The 23,123-nt window shown below is 43.4% G+C and overlaps 1 long non-coding RNA gene across 1 annotated transcript in view; it reads right to left on the bottom strand.

The window, feature by feature from the left end:
- LOC138970364 (uncharacterized) overlaps positions 1–22,955 on the bottom strand; it is a 24,198-nt gene extending 1,243 nt beyond the window's left edge. The window contains exons 1-2 of the long non-coding RNA XR_011456908.1: positions 22,779–22,955; positions 490–631 (exon numbers count right to left, since the gene is read on the bottom strand). This is a non-coding gene — a long non-coding RNA (uncharacterized lncRNA). The remainder of the gene's footprint in view (positions 1–489; positions 632–22,778) is intronic.
- Between the last annotated feature and the right edge of the window lie 168 nt (positions 22,956–23,123).

Here is a 23,123-nt window from a genome sequence, read left to right as displayed (position 1 = left end):
AACCCACCGAACTCTGACATGGACTACACGATCTTTTCCGTGCGCACTTGGTCTTGTGCTTGCGTGTACATACGAAGGTGGATAAGGCACTAGCAGGTCTGCGAATAAGTTTACCTGGGAGATCGGAAAAATCTCCACCCTTAACCAACATGGCGCGGCCGGGATTCGAACCCACGACCTTCCGCTTGGGAGGCGGGCGTCTCATCCACTCGGCCACTGCGCCTGGCGTCGGCTTTTAGACTCGATATTCGTGATGGACCAATTTTATTTTCTACCTGCGGGGAGCACGGATCTCTGTGGTTCGCGCTATGTAAGCTATGATTAATATTATTTTTATTTTCCGTCGCATGTCTTTTGCGATCCAACACCCTTCCCTCCCCCCCCCCCTCTCCCCGCTTCTTTGGAGCTTCATGCGATCTTGCTTTAGTTAAGTAAATTGCACCCCCCCCCCACACACACCTTTGAAAGTATATTGATTTTGTTTTAAACCTCGTTCAAATTTCGCCTCGATGAGGTCCTTGGCACTCTGGATACTGCATCCATGGACATAAACTCCTCTGGTAAGATCCTCTTTTGTTGGTCGAGACTGCTGGACAAACAGGAATCGCAATGCGCCGTTCTGAGAACATGTCTGCAAATGACAAGAATAGCTGCATAATTATTGTGGTTGATCTGAATGTTTGCAAACACAATCAATTAGGACTCCCCATAATTCTTGATGACACCTCTATATACTGTGACTTTGGTATAATGCTTATCCATTCCATCTCAATTAATACTGACGAATTAAGGGCAAGTGCATCAGAACTCAGTCTGAAGAACTCAGAGCTTGGCGATAGAGCCAGCTGGATTTGACCTGTGCGTTTTTGTTTGATCGATGTGCAAATCAAACTCAAAACTCGGTGGCAACGGATGATGACAACTCCAGCTTGGTACAGAATTTATCCATATCCATTTAATATACATTGGAACAGAACTCAGAAACCCATGCAGACCTTCGATCGCGAATCGTGCCAGGTGGAACTAGCCTAGCTGTGCACGGCGAATACTTGACGGATGTGCATACCAAGCTCGAAAATCTGTCTACCGTTGAACGCCCCTTTTAAGACCTGGCTTTTTTCAAATGTTCTCTTCACAACCTCCGTAAACTTACCCCCATTTTAAGACTCCCTCCATTTTAAGACTCCCTCCATTTTAAGACTCCCTCCATTTTAAGACTCCCTCCATTTTAAGAACGACATTTTTCAGATTTTTGGGGGTCTTAAGAATGGGTGTGGGGGGGGGTGTCAACTGTATTACGCTCGATGGAACTCGTCTTTATTGCCAGACTTTACAGACCAAGTGCATCCACCTGTAACACCCGTTGCTGCAGACGGAAATGTTCTCCAACCGTTGAATTGCTTCTGTGATGTCTTGCTGAACGCGGTAGGCTTGTCATGACCAGATTACTTTGATATTTAAAAATTTGATTGGAATTGTGTACATAATTGCTTATTTGTGTATGTAGTTTTTTGTAAGCGCTTTGACTGAACTATTTTAGGACATGTACCATGTAGGCTTACGTTACGTATCCTCATTGTGATTATTATCACTTAGGCTGTGAGACCTGGGTCCAACTGCCGGCCTTCGCTGCATGGATAATGTTCTTCCAGAAGTCACCGTGGCTTGCCAACATATTCGTTGATTTAAAGGCACAGTAAGCCTCCCGTAAACCATCACAGAGCTCCCCGAGCGTCAACATACAGTACAAGCATACTTCCATTTGAACGCTCACCGAACGGGAACATCCTGGCTGCTTTCTGTCGAGCGTGAGAAATTTTCAAAGAATTTATTTTTGTGGACTTGGTCCTCAACAACAATGGCGCCTCGTTTTGGTGCTGGCGGCTGTTATGATACCGAAAATCACGCCCGGACAGTAAGCCTCCCGTAAACCATCACAGATACTGTCAGGCTTTTACACACAGTACAAACACCCTTCCATTTGAACGCTCACCAAACGGGAACATCCCAGGTGCCCTACGTAAAGAGCGAGCAATTTTTAAAGAATTAATTTTGCAGATTGTCTCGAACACTTTTTGGACCCATCCTGAACTCAGGTCAAACATGAGTTACTTCCCTTCGGGTCTCATTCTATCGATGTAAACTGGCGATAGCCGTGAATCGATGATTATCAAAATGTTTTTGGACCGTGGTGCGTTTTTGCGCTAGACCTAACTTTTAAAATCTAAATAATAAAGTGACAGCTTGTTACACAAACATTTTTTAATCATAAAAGAATTCTTTTTTCATCAAGACAAGATCAGTACAATTCGAAGTTGTGAAAGTTTAAAAAAAGTAAAGCCCGGAAGCAGGGTCACGCAAGGGTCGTAGCAGACGACGGTTTATGCATATCGCCGTTCCTCTCAACAGTTAAAAGCCATCGCTAGAGTTCTTGTGAACCACAGCCGTTTGTTTCGTGCATAAAAACGTGCTATTGTAAATAAGCTCACATCGAGTCGCATTCAAATGACTAACTGACGACTACATTGTGAAAAAGGGAAACTGGATCACACGGGTTCACGATGGCTCAGGGGTAAGATAAACCACGCAAAAATAAATTCTTTGAAAATTGTTCGCTCTTTACGGAGGGCACCTAGGATGTTCTCAATCGGTGAGTGTTTAAATGAAAGGGTGTTTGTACTGTGTGTAAAAGCCTGACCGTATATGTGATGGTTTACGGGAGGCTTACTGTGCCTTTAAGGGTGATAAACAAAAGTCCTGGTTGGTCAAAGCAGTCACATGGTGCACCAAAATATGAATAATATAAGATGTTTGATGGGTTGTTGACAGACCAGCTTTTTTGTCGGTCCGAGGGGGAGCATATCGTCTTTTGTTTCATATTTATTGACCAAGGCCGAAGGCCGCGGTCAATAAATATGAAACAAAAGTCGATATGCCCCCCGAGGACCGACAAAAAACCTGGTCTGTCAACAAACCACCAAACATCGTTTTTGTCATCATTTTGGTAGTGAGAAAATAAGTGCACAATCAACCCATGCAGGGAGCCATGCTTTGAAACACGGGTTCCGTGCTGATAACCACACGAATACCGGTTTGATAACCACTGGCAATCAAAGCTGGCGTGTGAAAGCAACTTTCTGTGTTTTTGAGTTCATTAAATGTTGAGATGAATATGTCAGGTTTGAGGATACACAGTTCTGTAGGTTCATCTCGGTATTCCACCCCCTCGGCTTTCTGTTGTAAATATTAAGCTGAGTGATCGAATGTGGAAGCTACGTTTGGTCAAAGGTCACAGAAGATTTGCGTCGTGCAGCGAAGGAAAGAATCGCGATCTTGTTTCCGACTCAGTACTTCTTTGTTTTTCATTAGACCTGTCATTCTGCTTGCTCGGCTTTGTTAGATGTTTGCATATCTTGTTGCTATTTTCTTTGCTTTTATTATTGTTTCCTATTTGTGCTGCGTTTATCGATACAACGTCTTGTGCACGGGTGAAAATGTGTGTGTCAGGGCTCGTCACTTTTACTTGAACTTGACGTTCGTGTTTCTCCGAACGTCTGTGTATCGAAACACAGATACACGCACTCCATGACTCTGTAAGAAGACAAAACATATCGCTAGGTTTCATTTGTTTTTGATGAATGTATGACCTTTCATGAAGTAGTTTTGTTTTTTGTTTACTTTTGTCAGTTTGCCAGTTCGTTTTTGGAACTTTGCAAAGCAGTGTCGTGTCGTCTGTTTAGGTCTGGGGAAACACCAATGAAAAGAGCCGAAGAATCCCCGAGCGTTTCTATTGGGTTTGCTTTTGATTATCCATGTATAACCTGCTTCCTGCAACTATGGTAACCGGGGATTTATTGCCTGGGGAACATGAGATTTATTTCCCAGGTGCTTGTGACTGAAAACTCGTGAAAATGATGACAATGTCATTTATCAGTGGGCTCGATAGTAAGATCTGATAAACAAAGGGCAGTAAGCGCTCTAAATGCATCCGACATGTGTAATAGAGTAAGTGAGAGGTATTCGGAACCAGCCTCCTGGCACCTGAGAGAATAACAAGCATTGAGTTAAAGGCATATGTACGCGCTCCCGTGTTTACAAAGTATAGTTTGCCCACAATCGATGTCAAATGCATCATAAGGCCATATAATGACGATATGTCGCAATGCGCGGACCATATACATGCATTACAGCTTGTTCTAGCCTCTGAAAAAGTGAGGATGTCAACAAAGACGCGGAGTTATTTCCCTTGCGTCAACGTTCCCTCTGTTGGCAAATCTATAAATAGGACGATCTAGATCAAAATAAAAATTCAAATATCTCAACATTTAAGGGGTCCTAGACCACAATATTTTACAGGGAACTTAATTTAGCATGTCTCCAGCTGTTGGTAAAGCAATTAGCGTGTATATTCATCGAGTTAATATGCCTTTAAACAAGCGAATTTCATCCTCGATAATCATAATTTTTTTAAATCTCGATAGTAAGGTTTCATCATCGTATTGTGTGATTACAGTTGTTACTATGTCAGCACCTGACTATCCTGCCCCGCCAGGTGAGGGCAGGGCTGGGGTGTGCGAACCGAAAGTGACTGCCACCAAAACGGGAGAGAACAAACCTCGGGGTCTGATTCGTTGAAATCACAACAAATATCAATTTCAACCAATCCAACACCGCGGCTGGTTCTCACCCGTTTGGTAACTTTCTCGTGCACCGGGGCCCAGAGGTTCCTGGAGGTCAGTGAGAGTGGCGGACGTCCTGTCCCCAAACAGCTCCAGCCAGTCGTGCACGAGTTGATGTTAGCGGTCAACCAAGCGTGAAATCACCTCCAGCCTTCCGCTGCTTCCCTACGGCGCGCCTTCTTTCTGCTTTCTGCCTCCCGCGACACGCTTCGTTGCCTGCTAATCAAAAGTTACCTTGATTGGTGGGCTTTTTGGGTGGGGGGTTGGGTGTGTGTGGGGGTGAAGGTGTTGGGGCGTGGTTGTTGGCTCGTGTGTGGGTGTGTGTGTGTGTGTGTGTGCGTGTGTGTGTCTGTGTGTGTGTGTGTGGGGGGGGGTTCTGATGTATCTGTGTGTTGGTATTTGGTCGTGTGTGTGTGTGTGTGTGTGTGCGTGCGTGTGCGTGTGTGTGTGTGTGTGTGTGTGTGTGTGTGGTTCTGATGTATCTGTGTGTTGATATTTGGTCGTGTGTGTGTGTAAGAGAATGTTGGGAGGTGATGGTGGTGAGTTGAGCAAATGAGTGAGAGTCTGCACTGTGTGAGCAGAAAGAATGATGCACAAACAAAGCAACCGAACACACACACAACTTTTACTCTATGATCCAGCTGGTTTCTGCTCCCTGCCTTTAGTATACGACATGTTTGAATTGAATAAAATCTGCTCTGATGGATTAACAACAACAACAACAACAACAACAACAACAACAACAACAACAACAACAACATATCGCCGTTGGCTCAAGGACCTATACAAAAGAAACAAGAAATTCTTCCGAGGTAGGAAAAACACCCCCGTCCTTACCATTCTCACTGCCACCAACTGAGAAGGTTATTTCCCTTTGACCATTAATATGTCCCTCTATAAGTCCTTGTAGAATCTTAATCCACCAATAACTCTCTAACCGTGTGTTTGACTGGTCCCAATTTTTGTAAGGACCGTCTCAGGAATGTATAGAACCTGTTCACCAAGTTTGGTGACGATCGGTCCGTTCATTCTTGAGATCTATATGCGAACACAAACACACAAACACACAAACAAACAAACAAACAAACACATCGACCGAATCCTATACACACCCCTATACCGGGGGTGTAATAAGAAAGAAAAAAGTGTGCAGCTGCACAGCGATCATTCCTTCAGTGTGGCCGGTGCTGGTATGTTTTAGGACGGGCCAGACAAATGCGATTTGTGTTGGAACTTATCCATCCCACAGTACTAGGTCCAATCAAGCAAAGAATGCAGACGTCACTGGAACTCACAAACCTTAGGCCACTGCACCCCTCTCCAATCTTGTTCAGTGGAACCCTACTTTAAGACCCATGTCAATTTACACTGTGAGACTCCCTACCTTTTAAGACCAGATATCCTCATTTTTGCCAGGTCTTGAAAGAGGGGGGGGGGGGGGGGGGGGCGGCACTATATTTTAAGACCCATGTCAATTTACCCCCTTTGTAAGACTCCATACCTTTTAGACCAGATATCCTCCTTTTTACCAGGTTTTGAAAGGGGGCGGAGGGGGGGGGGGATTGGGGGTGTTGCCCACTGTATTTTTAAGAACCATGTCAAGTTTCCCCCAATGTTAGACTCTCTGCCGATATCTTTTTTTTCTTAGACATGAAAGAGGGGGGGGGGGGGTTGGGGGGGGGGGGGGGGGGGGGGGTCCACTGTATTTCATCGCCTCGGAGACCTTCATTTGCAGAACGAGGGAGAGCGAGAGGCTATCAGTATTACATCTTTTATGCTGTTCTTGCAAGGGAAGTAATGAGGCAGATCTTGTGTGACGGAGGTTAAAAAAAAGAGCTGGCATGCACCTACCGCGCGCTAAGTTTTCTAAACAAATATTTGTTGTGGCTTGTTTGCCAAGACATGAATGTTATTTTTGTGTGTATTATATTTGGTTTGTGTTGTATCATGTGTAAAACAGTTAACGGTGTTTTTGTTTTGCGGCGGGGTATAACGAATGCTTGCTGTTGGCTGGTGAGATGTGTTTACCTTACAAGGGCGCGAGTGATGTGACTAGACAAAGTGTTAGGAAATAACTTCAAGGCACACTCCTTTCCGGCTCACCGCGTGTAAGATCTGGCCAGGGATACAATTACTCCTCGACTTGCGTGTCACATACATCTCACAGCCTCCCTGAGAACCAGATTTGAAATATATGGCTTCTAACAAAGCTTAGAGATACTTCTTCTTCTTCTTGTCGATCGCCTTTACACTCGGAGTCCAGCTCTGGATATGAAGCTGTACAGTGGTCTTGTGTAGAGCCTCCACAGGTCCATGCAGCTTCTCGTGGAGGGCGTCGGCCTGGTCCAGATCTCTCTCTTCAGGGGCTGGAGATACTTACTGGAGGAGAGTTGTTTCGTTCGCTCTTTCAAGATTAAAGTCCTCTGGAATCCAATTTGCACCTAGGGCACTTGCTGTGGTTATTCACTATATAAAGAACTCGTTCCACATCTCTTTTTGTTGTTACTGGTGGATCCGTATCTCCGCTGGCCTTGTCACTATTTCGATGCTATCAGTACAGTGGAAGCTCCCGTTTACGAACTTCACAGAATTAAGAAAATCAGGTCTTAAAAAGAAGGGAGTTTTAAAATGGGGGTTAATTTACGGAGGTTATGAACAGATAATCTGCGAACACATGGTCTTAAAAAGGAGGGAGTCTTAAACTGGGGGGTCTTAAAAGTTTTTATTTATTTATTTATTTATTTATTTATTTGGTGTTTAACGTCGTTTTCAACACGATGGTTATATCGCGACGGTAAAAGGGGGGTTCCACTGTATCAACTTAATTAGGTCGAACACCAGAATCGGCGAGGGATTTATTTCGACTCTGGTTTTTATATTTAGTCAAGTTTTGACTAAATATTTTAACATCGAGGGGGAATCGAAACGAGGGTATGGTGTATGTGCGTGTGTCTGTGTGTGTGTCTGTGTGTGTGTCTGTGTGTGTGTGTAGAGCGATTCAGACTAAACTACTGGACCGATCTTTATGAAATTTGACATGAGAGTTCCTGGGTATGAAATCCCCGAACGTTTTTTTCATTTTTTTGATAAATGTCTTTGATGACGTCATATCCGGCTTTTCGTGAAAGTTGAGGCGGCACTGTCACGCCCTCATTTTTCAACCAAATTGGTTGAAATTTTGGTCAAGTAATCTTCGACGAAGCCCGGGGTTCGGTATTGCATTTCAGCTTGGTGGCTTAAAAATTAATTTATGACTTTGGTCATTAAAAATCGGAAAATTGTAAAAAAAAATAAAAATTTATAAAACGATCCAAATTTACGTTTATCTTATTCTCCATCATTTGCTGATTCCAAAAACATATAAATATGTTATATTCGGATTAAAAACAAGCTCTGAAAATTAAATATATAAAAATTATTATCAAAATTTTTTTTTCGAAATCAATTTAAAAACACTTTCATCTTATTCCTTGTCGGTTCCTGATTCCAAAAACATATAGATATGATATGTTTGGATTAAAAACACGCTCAGAAAGTTAAAACAAAGAGAGGTACAGAAAAGCGTGCTATCCTTCTTAGCGCAACTACTACCCCGCTCTTCTTGTCAATTTCACTGCCTTTGCCATGAGCGGTGGACTGACGATGCTACGAGTATACGGTCTTGCTGAAAAAGGGCAGCTACTTGACTAAATATTGTATTTTCGCCTTACGCGACTTGTTTTTTTGTACGAACGCCCCGGTTGTGCACACATGCGTACGGCAATAAAGATCACGAATTTATACATGAAAAGTCTCAAAGCTAACACAAAAACGCGCAATCATAATCTCTTGTCTCTCGACATCTTGATCGTATCTTGATACTTTGACTAGACAAGCCTAATTCCGGCTAGTCGAAGAAGACAGCCCCACTGGACTTGTCTGAGTCATACTATTACAATTTAAACCTCGACGATTACCAACACATGTCCCCACAATACAGGCCCATTGAAATGCGGTTAGTCAGCCAGTCAACTTGGTTGGGGTTGTTGTATAGTAGGCACAGAGATATATATATATAGGGCACAAAAACACACAGACACACAGACACACACACACACACACGCACGCACGCACGCACGCATGTACGCACACACACAAACACACACACACACACTCTCTCTCACACCCACACACAAACACAGAAACACACACACACACACACACTCTCTCACACACACACACACACACACACACACATACACACACACACACACACGCACACACACACACACACACACACACACACACACACTTGGAGCTGGATCATGTCTCACTTTTCAACAAAGAGTTGAAAGTTGGTCATCCACTTGGAAATATGACTTTTTTTCGCTGCATGATCCAGTTAAACCCGACTTCCGTTTCTTCGTTTCTCTTCTTCGTCGTATACAACTTCTTTCTTGACGTCTGAAAAGAAAGACAGGGTTCCGTTTTCCCCGCACGCGTATCTGTCCCTTTTTCTATCGTTTTTTTTCTCTCTTTTTACATTTAGTCAAGTTTTGACTAAATGTTTTAACATAGAGGGGGGAATCGAGACGAGGGTCGTGGTGTATGTGTGTGTGTCTGTCTGTCTGTCTGTCTGTCTGTGTGTGTGTGTGTAGAGCGATTCAGACTAAACTACTGGACCGATCTTTATGAAATTTGACATGAGAGTTCCTGGGTATGATATCCTCAGACGTTTTTTTCATTTTTTGGATAAATGTCTTTGATGACGTCATATCCGGCTTTTCGTGAAAGTTGAGGCGGCACTGTCACGCTCTCATTTTTCAACCAAATTGGTTGAAATTTTGGTCAAGTAATCTCCGACGAAGCCCGGACTTCGGTATTGCATTTCAGCTTGGTGGCTTAAAAGTTAATTAATGACTTTGGTCATTAAAAATCTGAAAATTGTAAAAAAATTATTTTTTTTATAAAACGATCCACATTTACGTTCATTTTATTCTCCATCATTTTCTCATTCCAAAAACATATAAATATGTTATATTTGGATTAAAAACAAGCTCTGAAAATTAAAAATATAAAAATTATTATCAAAATTAAATTTTCGAAATCAATTTAAAAACACTTTCATCTTATTCCTTGTCGGTTCCTGAATCCAAAAACATATAGATATGATATGTTTGGATTGAAAACACGCTCAGAAAGTTAAAACGAAGAGACGTACAGAAAAGCGTGCTATCCTTCTCAGCGCAACTACTACCCCGCTCTTCTTGTCAATTTCACTGCCTTTGCCATGAGCGGTGGACTGACGATGCTACGAGTATACGGTCTTGCTGCGTTGCATTGCGTTCAGTTTCATTCTGTGAGTTCGACAGCTACTTGACTAAATGTTGTATTTTCGCCTTACGCGACTTGTTTTTTCTCCGAAAAGGTGCGTTTCGTCGCAATTTCGACTGAACGTTTATGTGTCGACTATTGAACAAGGAAGGGTTCCTGCGGTCTCTTTTCTGAGCTTGTTTTGTTTGTTCACAGCAGTTCCATAGCAATGAAAGTACCCGTATGTCTAGAAATATCTGACCGGCCATTTTGAATGGCCTTTTCCCGAAAAACCATTGAGTAGGAGCGGGACAAATAATACAATGTTTGTTTCGCAAATGACATAATAGCGGATCGTGCAAAACACGTTAGTCTCAGTTTTTGTATGTAGTTTTTTGCCCAATAAAAAGGATGTGCGCTCTTTTTATATTTAGTCAAGTTTTGTTACATTTAGTCAAGTTTTGACTAAATGTTTTAACATCGAGGGGGAATCGAAACGAGGGTCGTGGTGTATGTGTGTGCGTGCGTGTGTGCGTGCGTGTAGAGCGATTCAGACCAAACTACTGGACCGATCTTTATGAAATTTGACATGAGAGTTCCTTGGTATGATATCCCCGAACGTTTTTTTCCTTTTTTTGATAAATGTCTTTGATGACGTCATATCCGGCTTTTCGTGAAAGTTGAGGCGGCACTGTCACGCTCTCATTTTTCAACCAAATTGGTTGAAATTTTGATCAAGTAGTCTTCGACGAAGCCCGGACTTCGGTATTGCATTTCAGCTTGGTGGCTTAAAAATTAATTAATGACTTTGGTCATTAAAAATCTGAAAATTGTAAAACAAATTATTTTTTTCTAAAACGATCCAAATTTACGTTCATCTTATTCTCCATCATTTGCTGATTCCAAAAACATATACATATGTTATATTCGGATTAAAAACAAGCTCTGAAAATTAAATATATAAAAATTATTATCAAAATTAAATTTTTGAAATCAATTTAAAAACACTTTCATCTTAGTCCTTGTCGGTTCCTGATTCCAAAAACATATAGATATGATATGTTTGGATTAAAAACACGCTCAGAAAGTTAAAACAAAGAGAGGTACAGAAAAGCGTGCTATCCTTCTCAGCGCAAGTACTACCCCGCTCTTCCTGTCAATTTCACTGCCTTTGCCGTGCGCGGTGGACTGACGATGCTACGAGTATACGGTCTTGCTGCGTTGCATTGCGCTCAGTTTCATTCTGTGAGTTCGACAGCTACTTGACTAAATGTTGTATTTTCGCCTTACGCGACTTGTTACATTTAGTCAAGTTTTGACTAAATATTTTAACAGAGACTTGGAATGTGGTGTATGTGTGTGTGTGTGTGTGTGTGTGTGTGGAGAAAGATTACCAGAAAACTAATTGACCGTTCGATAAATGTCTTTGATGACGTCATTTCCGGATTTTTGTGAAAGTTGAGGCGGCACTGTCACATCGTCATTTTATGATCAAATTGATTGACATTTTGGTCAAGCAATCTTTGACTCAGTCCGGACTTTGATATAGAATTCAGCTCGGAAGCACACACATTAAATAATTAGTTTGCTCATTAAAGTTGTTATTAAATACGAATTTTAAGTCATAGATTCAAAAATGATTTCATTGTGTAGTGGAGGAGTGGAAGGGTAGTAGTAGTAGTAGTACACGAAGCCCAAGTCCAAGCGTCTTGTTTCAACTTTTTATTCAAGAAAACAATGCAAGGAAACGTAGAGGCCGAAGGCGAAACCCGTAGACAGCAAAGCAAGTGTAGTGTCGTGTTCAGCTGCTAGGGGTCCGGCCTATACTTATAGCCCCGGCGCGGACTGCACAGAAAGCACCGTCCGGCGGTGATGAAAATCGGACTGAATACGGCCAGAAACACGGAATCTGTGTTTCTTACACTTGCTTTACCCTACGTTATTTAAACAAATACATAACCAATCATAACAAACAATACATCAAATTAAAGCTACGACCTTTAGCTTTCCATTGCAATAGATCACATTTCGTAAAAACTTATATTTATTTAGTAGGATGCAAAAACAATGGTCCTAGTGAAGGCACTGAACCAACTTCAGTGCGGAAAATTACAAAACTCTCTAAACTGGAATAATGGACAAACTCATAAATCATACAGATAAAAAGAAGAACCCTAGACAAACATCATGATATGCGTTACTTGGGGGAAAATTATACATTGACTTAGTACGAAGCGGTAAAGTCCGAAAGTAAATGGAATCGGCTAAATTCCTGCGCGAGTACCTGTCTGCATAAATTAGCAATCTTTGCAGAGGAACCAAGCATCACTCATTACAACCAAATCCTTATAAACAAACTAAAATCATATGCAACATAGGTACGGGATATGTAATAGTGATACAAAAATGACAAAACAATGATTGAAAAGACAAAGATGAGTTTGTGAGAATCAATTTCTCTCAACGATACATGAAAACCGGTCAAGGTCAGAGTGACGCTTTGGTCAGTTCGAAGCATTATCGTAAATAACACAATAATATGCAGCCATCCAGCCTAATCAGTGACTTCTATGCAAACCTAAATATAATTAGGACCGTATCAAAGATAAAAGGGACTTTGAAAGATAGAAGTTAGGTAGATATATAAAGAAAGGTATTGTATTAGAATTTGCGCCGGCAAGGTGCGCGCGCATCATCGTATCGTCTGCTATGGGATGGGTTATCCCGTTTGTACTGTACACAAGGCTGTTTCGCTATGCGATGATTAAAGTGTTTAGGGTAGCGAAGTGCACTTTGCTACATCCCCCCCAACTCTTTTACATATCAGCGGCCGCGCTGATTTTAAGAAAAACAGGAAAGCCTAAGGGCTGAATTTATCAAACCATCTTAGATTATCCAAAAAGAGAAAAATTGCGAAAACTTTGCCTATGACTTTCACATATGTCACTGAGAAAATCGACAGTTACAAAAACATGTTCTCGTGATCAGTACCAGCTTTGCTAAATCAAAAGTGAGGCCTGCATTTTACAAAGTGTCTCACATATGATCAAAGTACTGCGTCAAAAACATAAAAGTGCAAACAATCAGGAATTTCATGGGAAAACATTGCTACAATTATCAAATTTTCTCCACTGAGAAAAAGTAACACAATGTCAACACTACCATACAAAAATGCAACCTTCATCCCCACCAATCCGTTTAGTTGATAATATAGGATTTCTCTTTCAATGTGCGCTCTTGTATGCACAAGCTCAACCCTCACAAAAACTCTCGCTCACGGCTTTACAGTAAAGGCATCTTACTATATCACCACGTCATGAGTTAGATACGAGTTCATTACCCAAAATATATGTGTCAACCATAATTCCCGTTCATCAATTGTGGGGGTTTCTGCGCCTAAATCGTAAATAGGTAGCTTTACGGGCCAATGGCACTGAGGGCTTAACTTTGGACTTTTAACCGACTACTACTCAGACCTTACTGATCTCCAGAAATAATATGTGATGAAAACGGGGGAAAAAATCGCAACGATACACATGGGTTACGATACACTCGCGAGTTTTATGTGCAAAACATTATTTAGCCCAGTTGAATGCTAGTACTAGTAGAATTGTTCTTTAGCTGAATCAGTCAAATTCAGCCTACCGAGTAAACGATCATTCAAAAAATAAAATCAAGTTAATTGTTACCTTGCATGCAAGCAATTCGTTGTGACCGGCGAGGTGCTGGTACTGGTTGAGCAACAGGTGCAGGAGGAGGCACAGCAACCACAGCCGGACCCGCAAGAGCCGCAGGTCTGGGCCTTGGAAGTGTGATCCAGAGTTCGTCATCACTGTCACTCTCAGAGTCTGTTTCACTCGGCACTGAGGTAGCCGAAGACGGTGTATCCTCGTCTTGATTGTCAAGAGTCTCGGAGGCTGGCAGCAAGTCCTTTCTATTGACCGCTCGCTCCGCGCCACCAGCTAAAGGCGCGACGAGGTAGACATGTTGATGTTCAGCGACGCGGCAGGTCACTCTGTAGATGTCTGGCTTCCAATAGTCCTGGATTTTGTTGCGCCCCAGGACCCGGTTCCGCAGGTAGACGTGGTCGCCAACGTTGAGGCCGTGGTCTGCAGCGCGTCTGTCAGTGAGCGCTGTCCTCTTGACCACCGCCTGTTGAAGGTGGTCAAAGGCCTTCTGATGAGCCTCTGTCAAACGCAGGCGATGTTGCCGCACCCAGTCGATGGTGCCGCTGGCTGCTGGGGCTGGGAAGCCCAACATGTCGTCAACGGGCAGCCTGGGTTGTTGCCCGAAGAGCAGGAAGTGTGGTGCGAAGCCCGTGGACGCATGGGGTGTGTTGTTGTAGGCCTGGACCAGCTCCGGGAGATGAAGGGGCCACCTGGTCTTCTGCTCGTGGTGCAGGGAGCGTAACAGGTTATGCATTGACCTGTTAAACCGTTCGCACTGGCCGTTGCCTTGCGGATGATACGGTGTGGTGCGACTCTTTTTGATGCCGTACATGTCGCAGAGTTCCTTTATGAGTTTGGATTCAAAGTCTCTGCCCTGGTCACTGTGGATTCGCTCCGGAACCCCGAAGCGCTGGAACCAGTTGTTGACCAGGACTTTCGCCACCGTCGCAGCTTCTTGATTCCTGGTGGGAATCGCCTGTGTGAACTTGCTGAAGACATCAGTGAGGACGAGGACGTTCTCGCGGTTGTCGCTGGCAATTTCTAGCTTGGTGAAGTCCACGGCGAGGACCTGAAGAGGGCGGCTGGCCAGCAGAGGCGTAGAAGTGGTGTGGGTCGTCGAGGGGAGACGACCCATACAGCAGCGCTGACAGTTGTCGAGGTACTGCTTCACCTGGCTGTACATTGCTGGCCAGTAGACCCGGGACCGAAGAAGCTGCATGGTTCTGTCGTAGCCCTGATGACCCAGCGCTCCAAGGATCCATGCCGCTGCAGCAAGTGCAGGGACCGTCTGTAGCTGCAGGATCAGCTTGGCCTCTTGGATAAAAGTCTCGGCGCAGTCGCCCTCGCCGGTGAAACGCCTCAGCTTGCAGAGCCGCAGGTTGGGGGTGTGTGCCTCGTCCGCCATGTTTGCCTGTACTGTCTTCTTTCAGTTGATGCTTCTGTACCCTGCTGCGCAGCGCCAAATGTAGTGGAGGAGTGGAAGGGTAGTAGTAGTAGTAGTACACGAAGCCCAAGTCCAAGCGTCTTGTTTCAACTTTTTATTCAAGAAAACAATGCAAGGAAACGTAGAGGCCGAAGGCGAAACCCGTAGACAGCAAAGCAAGTGTAGTGTCGTGTTCAGCTGCTAGGAGCGAATGCATCCTTATGCCGGGGTCCGGCCTATACTTATAGCCCCGGCGCGGACTGCACAGAAAGCACCGTCCGGCGGTGATGAAAATCGGACTGAATACGGCCAGAAACACGGAATCTGTGTTTCTTACACTTGCTTTACCCTACGTTATTTAAACAAATACATAACCAATCATAACAAACAATACATCAAATTAAAGCTACGACCTTTAGCTTTCCATTGCAATAGATCACATTTCGTAAAAACTTATATTTATTTAGTAGGATGCAAAAACAATGGTCCTAGTGAAGGCACTGAACCAACTTCAGTGCGGAAAATTACAAAACTCTCTAAACTGGAATAATGGACAAACTCATAAATCATACAGATAAAAAGAAGAACCCTAGACAAACATCATGATATGCGTTACTTGGGGGAAAATTATACATTGACTTAGTACGAAGCGGTAAAGTCCGAAAGTAAATGGAATCGGCTAAATTCCTGCGCGAGTACCTGTCTGCATAAATTAGCAATCTTTGCAGAGGAACCAAGCATCACTCATTACAACCAAATCCTTATAAACAAACTAAAATCATATGCAACATAGGTACGGGATATGTAATAGTGATACAAAAATGACAAAACAATGATTGAAAAGACAAAGATGAGTTTGTGAGAATCAATTTCTCTCAACGATACATGAAAACCGGTCAAGGTCAGAGTGACGCTTTGGTCAGTTCGAAGCATTATCGTAAATAACACAATAATATGCAGCCATCCAGCCTAATCAGTGACTTCTATGCAAACCTAAATATAATTAGGACCGTATCAAAGATAAAAGGGACTTTGAAAGATAGAAGTTAGGTAGATATATAAAGAAAGGTATTGTATTAGAATTTGCGCCGGCAAGGTGCGCGCGCATCATCGTATCGTCTGCTATGGGATGGGTTATCCCGTTTGTACTGTACACAAGGCTGTTTCGCTATGCGATGATTAAAGTGTTTAGGGTAGCGAAGTGCACTTTGCTACAATTGTATTCATCATCTTCTCCTGAATTCAAACATGTATAGATATGTTATTTTTACACTAAAAACGTGCTCAGAATGAAAGCAATATGTATGTATACTGTTCGCATACTTCGCGGAGACGTGCGTGACCCGTCTCGGTCTTCGGGTATGGTTAGCCGAGACTATCTGAATGTAGTCTCGGCGATGACTGGTTTTTGATGTTAATCTTTTAGTTTGACGCCGACAGATTGACTAAATGTTTTTATATCGCTTCACGCGACTTGTTTTTATTTGGCCTCCAAAAATTGGAATGCTAAGGCAGACATTCGAACACAAGTTGAGAAATAGTAGATTTAGTTTTTGCAATGTAAAGAAAAGCAGTGCAATTTCTGCACGTATACGATTTTCTAGTTATCGACCAAACAAACAAAAACATAAAACAAACCCACCTAAAAAAAACCATGATGTCAGACATTTTGTTTGCTCTTTTGACTACATCTTGAATGTGAGCCTCAAAATTAATTCAAGTTATATTCTAGATTGAAAAGGCTTCTCTGATCTTGGGCAAATGTTCTTACTATCGTAATACATGTAACACTGAGCACTGTGTCCAGTGGCAACGTATTGGTGAGTTAATGGTTTGAACTAAGCTATTGGGCAAAGTAAGCATGAACTATTCCTGGCGAGTGGGCGAAAACTGATTCTATCAAGATATGTTTTGTGTGTATATTTGTTTGTCTGCTCACTTAAAAGACCGTTGGGTCGAAATATCTGTGAACGTATTGTTTTGTCAATAACACACGTTCCAACAACCTACCTTTCTTGTTTTTTTGATTAAGCATGAATTGTTATGTTTTACATGGGAAGACTGATCAAGTAGTATGATCCTGAATTGCAGTGGTTATCTCCCCCAACAGCAACACCATAACAAAATCCTGTGCTTTGCATTTGGTAAATAAACTGTTTGACTTGACTTGACTTGAACTTAGTTACGCCCATTCTGATAATCCTCGCTCCACGCCTATCGCCAGTTGCCGAACTCATTTTGACCTGAGGTCAGGATGAGCAACGCCCCTTTACCTGCGAGCAATACCCACCACCCACCCCCCCCCCTTCCAAGAAAACATTAATAATAATAATGAGGACATTTATATGGCGCAAATCCTATACAGTTCTAAGCGCCTCACAAAAACATGCATAAATAAAATTTTCTGTACTCAATTCAAAATTAAATAAACATCGAAAGAAACTAATATAATTGACAAAGTTATCAATGCACATTCATGGATTTTGAAATAGAAAGCACACAAGTGAAAATAGTTATTGTACATTAATAGCGCAGCCATGCACTATCGCTGGAAAAAAACCCACACACACACATACACACACACACACACACACACACACACACACACATTCACACACACACACACATTCACACACACATTCACACACACACACACACACACACACATACACACACACACACATACACACACACACACACACTCACCCATACCACCAGAGGAAATGTATTAGCACAGAAAACAACAACACCAACACCAACACCAACAACAACAACCAACCCATCAAACAACTCACCTACAACAAAATACTAAAATGAAAGTTGAGCGTGGCGCCGGCTTTCAAACGATGTTCTCACTATAGTAGCGGTACGTATAGCTTTAACAGTTTGTGAGGTAGATAAAGTGTCTGCACGCATCATTGCACTCTCGTCTGGCGCCGACCTCCCCCTGTGTCATATCTGCCACACTCCTCTTTTCTCCATCACTCCCCCCAAAACTATCTTTTTGTCTCTGTCTGTCTGTCTGTCTGTCTGTCTGTCTCTGCCAGTCTGTCTGTCTCTGTCTGACTCTCTCTCTGTGTCTGTCTTTCTCTGTCTGACTCTCTCTCTGAGGCTGTCTGTCTGTCTCTCTTAAAGAAAGTTTCAGCATTAGATCAGTCCCTCTCATTGGCAAGGGCTGGATGTAAAAAAGCACCCGTTTGCTACTAGCATTACGCTCGTTTATAAAGAAATGGTCCTGTCTTGTCTTGTCTTATCTTGTCTGTCTGTCTGTCTCTCTGTCTGTCTGCCTGTCTGTCTGTCTGTCTCTGTCTGTCTCTTTCTCTGTCTGTCTGTCTGTCTGTCTCTCTCTGTCTGCCTCTTTTTCTCTCTTTCTTTCCCAAATGTTCTGTCATGGACGAGGGTTGATTGTTAAAAAAGCATGTATTGCTTATATCATTGCCCTCGTAAAAAAAAAAACATGATCTTATCCCCCTTTTTTGGGAGACGTCAATCGGGCGAGTTACCAATTTCAATTATACTTCGTACTCTCAGGAATAGACTCCAGTCTTTCATGTTTATCAGAAATTAATTGCCGTGAGACTGTCCCATTAATACAGACGCTTTATTAACTAGTCTCAGAAATATTTGGTTAGCTTAGCTAGAACTCAATGCCTCAATCATTGAGTTTGCATTTGTATGTCTTTATTATTTGGGTGAAATGTAATGCAGCGAGTCCGGTCCAAAAGCCTAGATCAACTGGCTTGTCAAACCTAGATATTTGCATATGGTTAGTTGAGCTAACATTTAAAAGCGAACATCCTTATAAGTTTGCATTATATGTCTTTTTGGAATATATAAAAGCTGTGACTGACTGCCTCTTTAATCCAGAAAATATTTCATCAGTCCCATAAATAGATCGTTCACCCAGCCTACATTTCAAAAGGCTTAATCCTTGAGTTTGCATTGAGCTGTATAATCATCCATCGACAAATGCTACAGTACTTTAAATATGGTCCACAATAGCCAACTTGCACAATACCCCGCTTGGATAGCTCTCCTTTGCGAGAGATAAGGAAGGTTCACTGGCCTGCGGGCAAACCTTTTGCTCTCAAAAGTTATCGTTCCTTTCATGCGCTACTGCCACTGATCTAAACCATGAGCGAGTTTTAGCGTCAACTAAGGTGACTCGAGTCGAACCGGAGGTCGCAAAAACTCGGTCCGGTACGACTGGAGTGACGTCACCGGTTAACCAACTTTCAACCTTGCTTCCTGCGTAGGGTCTCTCCAGTTCCAAGATGGCTGCCAAGGCGAGGTGAGAAACTTCTGCAAATATTTTTTGACAAAGTTACGGATTGTGAGAAGACATTTGTTGTAAATCACTTAGCCTTTCAAAAATTAAGGATACTGGGTTGGATACTGTCTTGGTTTTAATGCATTTTATTTTAGCAGTGATGTTTATTTTGGGAAGAAATGAGGTCAACAGGAGTTTGGGTGCGATTTCGGCTCAAATGTACTTTAGCGCCCTGAACTTTTACCCGGCTGTTTTGCGCTCGATTTTCACGCTCACTTCTTCATTGACGTTCGAATCGATAGTTCGATGTTTTGGCATTACATTCACATCAACAATAAAACAGTACTGCTTGTTCATCATCGTCGTCCATCAACTCTCCACAACAGTAAATCCGTAACGCGCTTGTCGCCATCTTGTTGCAAGGGACGCGACTGGACACAACCCAACAGCGTTTCCGCGAAGAAAAAAACCAGACATGCGCAGTGACCCTACCGTAGCTCAACCCTGTTCCTCGCGAAAACTCGCTCCATGGCTTCCGAACAGCCGAATTTTCATGCGATTGCAAGTACCAAAGTTGCACAATTACCTCAAAGAAAGAAAAATAGAATACTCAGGATACAAGAAAGTGCAGCTGATACAGTTATTGAACAGACAACGGAGTACTGGGATCCGGGTGGCACGTACTTTTGACGTCGAAGCGAATTCAGCCATCGCTTCACACGCGTTGGTATTCTCTGTTAAAATAAACAGAACAAAACTGACGATAAGCTACATACACGTCCATGTTAAATTTTATTTTCAATTCATACCTAATGGTGTTTACACTTCGCATTAAACGTGAATCAGCATTTTGACAATATTTGGATGGGTAAATGGGGCCCACCTCATCGACCACTTCATTCTCGCTGGCGGTGAACATGCCCGCATTTTGAGGCAGATCTTGCAAGGCCACGCAAAGTAAAGCAGATTTATCGCGTGACTTCGCGGCGCTGGTCGATAGGGCAAGTCGCCTATTCAAGAACTTCAAATAAGATACCACCACTAGCGAATTTTGTGCCAGCGTGTGTGTGTGTGTGTGTGTATTATGTGTGTGTGTGTGTGTGTGTCAGTGTGTGTGTATGTGTGTGTTTGTGTAGTCACAGTGTGTGTGTGTGTATGTGTGTGTGTGTGTGTGTTTGTGTGTGTGTATGTGTGTTTGTGTGTGTGTGTATGCCACAGTGTGTGTGTGTGTGTGTGTGTGTGTGTGTGTGCCACAGTGTAACTGCCCCTTTAATCCACAGGGCATTTCATCAGTCCCATAAATAGATAGCCAGCCGATCCTACATTTCAAAAGCCTAAATCCTTGGGTTTTCATTTTGCCATATAATCGACCTTGGTCGCAGGAAGTAAGGCTATCTATACTACACGGTCTTCTTGGTATTTGCTTTGGCCTACTATACTGTTCAAAAAAAGAAACGCATAGCTTGTAATATTTGGTTAATTTAGTTATATGGCTACAAGGATATCCACCAAACTGCAGAAAATGTTTATCTGGTCGTCGACCTTTCGTCCATTGCCACAAGTGAGCTCTGCACGTGACGCATGTGTTATCAGTGGCTACAATGTCAAAATTGCTCATTTGGCATGACCACTCGTCATGCTTCAGTGTAATCTCGTGAAACTCGGGGAATATTGAGCTCTCACCATGTCTTCCAAAACCCATAAAAGCGGATTGTTCGCCACAAAGAAATCAGACGACAATTCAGCGACGAAAGATGGCCCGATTGAGCAGAGAAGACCGCCAAATTGCATTGGGTCGTTTACAAGCAGGCCAAAGTCAAAGTGCAATCGCCAGGCACTTCCACGTGTCCCAGAGCACCATCATTAGACTGTGGGTCAGGTTTCAAGCCACTGGCTCCGTTGCTGACTTGCCACGAGCGGGAAGACCAAGGGCGACAACTGCTGCTCACGACCGCTTCATACGGCTCCGCCACCTCCGGAATCGTTTCCTGTCGGCCTCATCTTCTGTCCAGGCTCTCCCCGGGCCACACCGATTATCGGACCAGACCGTGCGGAACCGCCTGCATGAAGCTGGTTTGAGAGCTCGCAGACCTCACAGAGGAGCTGTCCTCACCCGCCGCCATCGCCAGAACCGAGTGCAGTGGGGCAACCAGCACCTTCGCTGGACCGTCCGGAATCACTGGAGACACGTGTGGTTCAGCGACGAGTCCTACTTCCTGCTCCAGCGACATGATGGTCGGAGGAGGGTCTACCGGAGAGTAAACGAACGTTACGCGCCCAACTGTGTGGATGAGGCACCCGTTCGTGGTGGTGGAGGCGTCATGGTGTGGGGGGCAATCAATACCGCTGGAAGGAGCACCCTGGTGCACGTCCAAGGGCGCAAAACTGCCCAGCGATACGTGGAGGAAATTCTGCGCCCACACGCCCTTCCTCTTCTGGCTGACCAGGATGCCATATTCCAGCAGGACAACGCTCGCCCGCACACAGCACGACTCACCACCCAGTTCCTCACCGACCACCATGTCCAGGTGCTTCCCTGGCCATCCATGTCGCCAGACATGAACCCGATAGAACACCTCTGGGATGAATTGGACAGACGTGTGCGCAGACGAGAAGAAGCGCCGGCAAATCACCGTGATCTATTGCAGGCACTTCAGGAGGAATGGGACACCATCCCACAGCAAGATATCCGGCATCTGATCCAGTCCATGCCCAGAAGGTGCCGGGCAGTTGTTGCTGCTCAAGGCAGTCACACCCCCTACTGACTTGACAGCCTCGGCACCCAATCGTATTGATTGACTGATTGATTTGAAGATGCAAATGAACTGTGTGTGCATTCAACTGTGTCCATACCAAATTTCAAACAAATAATCTAAATATTGGATTTTCTGTTAATTTTTTCGAAAAATAAAACAAATTTGGCAAGTAGCAACTATGCGTTTCTTTTTTTGAACAGTATAAATGCTTAGCGGTGTCATTTCGTGTCAACTTAGGGGGTGACAGTTACCGTCCCTATAAAGGAGCAGGAGCCGATTCAAGAAATAAAAGACAGCAACATCAACAAAACTCAAGGGGTGAAAAAAAGCCAGCGATGCAGACTGAGAGAGAACGAACGAACGAACGAACTTTATTACTCAAGGATGGAGATTTTAGGCTGACGCCTAGTCTTACAAGAGAGAGAGAGAGAGAGAGAGAGAGAGAGAGAGAGAGAGAGAGAGAGAGAGAGAGAGAGAGAGAGAGAGAGAGAGAGAGAGAGAGAGAGTCATTTTTGTCATATAATCATTGCCTCGCCTGTGTCTTCTCCCGTTGCGGCTGCACCTTTTGCGAGATAAGTCTTTTTTTTAAAATTAATATTTGTTTTTCTGTGCACTTAAAAAGACCGCTGGTCGAAATATCTGTGACTGTAAAGTATTGTTTTGTCAATAACAACAGTTCCAACAACTTACCTTTCTTGTTGATTCTGTCTTTCTCATCGTCAGGTCAATTGCGTTTTAATCTCAGGGCTGTTACAGTGTAAACTAGTGTGGCTGCAGACACGTTGCTTACACCTCGCTAGGGTGTGAAATCTCTTTTAAATTGTAGTCACATTATATCCAGTTCAAAAGGGTCTGCTGCAGTCTTGCATTGTGTCTGTTGCATGGTTTGTGGTTTGTTGGTTCAACACTTATCTCTTCCGTGCTCTACCTACCCCCCCCCCCCCCCCCCCCCTTATCACCACCGCAACCCCATAACCATTGCCCCACAAAATCCAATTCTCCACAGGTATAGATAATGAGTCATCCGAGCATAAC

This window comes from Littorina saxatilis, linkage group LG7, assembly GCF_037325665.1.
Source record: "Littorina saxatilis isolate snail1 linkage group LG7, US_GU_Lsax_2.0, whole genome shotgun sequence".
In the NCBI taxonomy this organism is placed as follows: Eukaryota; Metazoa; Mollusca; class Gastropoda; order Littorinimorpha; family Littorinidae; genus Littorina; species Littorina saxatilis.
This window is presented reverse-complemented; position numbering and strand designations above follow the sequence as displayed.